The following is a 1,315-nucleotide window of genomic DNA, read 5'->3' on the forward strand; positions in this document are numbered from 1 at the left end:
AGTACTCATTCTTTTGTTTCCCCAGGATGTCTGTGTAAATTAGTCCTAAATCAAAAATCAAGGAAACCTATGCAAGTGGAATTAGCCAGTGGGAAGATTCTTTTCACTCACCTTGAGACTGACCTTATTCAGTTTAAGCTTAGATGGGAACTCAGCTGTCAGAGGGTGCTTGTGTGAACTTAAAGTATAGATTAGTATCAAGTGGATCATAATAACTAGCGACTTACATGATTAGTGTCAACTGGAGCACATTATCTTGGTTGTTAAGATGTTTCTTGTGTTCGAACGGCTACAGTGATTATGTTCTTAATTAATTTCAACAGGCCGAACACATTATCTTAAGATCCTTCTTAATTATAAACGTTGTGTACAGGTGGAAGTGGAAAATTTAGGGCAAGGATTGAGAATTCACTTGTCGTGTGAGAAAAGGCCAGGATTGCTGGGTGATCTTCTAGTTCTGTTAGAAGGATTAGGACTCGTGCTTGACAATCTGAACGTGTCAAGCGAAGGCGCAAATTTCGAATTAGACGCTCTTACTACGACGGTAAGAGGGATTAACTCTATTAGCGAAGTGTGATCTTCATTATTACGTGCACTCTACATTTAATCAGATGTGATTCGTTTGCATCTTTCGAACGCAATTCTCCCCTGTTTAATTATGCTTTACCTTGAAACACGCAGGCTGGCCAAGCGCATGTCAGTGCAGACAAACTCAAAGTCATCTTATTGAGAACCCTACTCATCAGCCAAAGAGATCAAAGCTAAATCAGTCTATGGAGAAAGGATGTACATACACTGGTAGCGAAGATACTCAGAATCTTCTGTACATCCAAACTACAACTACAGGCAGCATTTCAGTCCCCTATCAACCAGAACTACTGCAGTTTCTCACTTGTGGCGATACCACACATATAAAAATAGAGAAACTGCACACTTTCAAAGTTGATGAATAAAAATTGGAATGTTGGTTCTCACTAATGTATTTTGAGGTAAAAGACATTTTCATGCATCAAAATTAGATTGTATGGTCAATTGAATGAATATTAGCTCTTGTTACATTTGAACAGTGGTCAATGGTGCTTAATGGTATGTTGTGCAAGATGTCGGTTCATGTATTTAAGAGTTATATTCTCTCTAATCCCTTGGTTTTGGCATTAATCTCTTCTGTCATGAGTTGAATTCACAAAGTCAAAAATCAATCAGAAAGTCAAAAATGTATGTTCCCAGAAGTATCATGGATTCCATTTAATCGGTTAAGGATTCACTATGGGTTTAGCCAATTATGTATCGCAAGGTCAACTCTTGTATGTCAACC

General features: G+C 38.0%; 1 long non-coding RNA gene across 1 annotated transcript; it reads left to right on the forward strand.

The window, feature by feature from the left end:
- The first annotated feature begins 373 nt into the window (after window positions 1-373).
- LOC147616323 (uncharacterized) lies at window positions 374-1,064 on the forward strand. The gene is made up of 2 exons (XR_015262482.1): window positions 374-544; window positions 682-1,064. It is a non-coding gene; the product is annotated as an uncharacterized LOC147616323 (long non-coding RNA).
- Window positions 1,065-1,315: the final 251 nt, after the last annotated feature.

The sequence above is a fragment of the Cibotium barometz genome, chromosome 38, assembly GCF_041138505.1.
Source record: "Cibotium barometz isolate CiBa-2024 chromosome 38, ASM4113850v1, whole genome shotgun sequence".
NCBI lineage: Eukaryota > Viridiplantae > Streptophyta > Polypodiopsida > Cyatheales > Cibotiaceae > Cibotium > Cibotium barometz.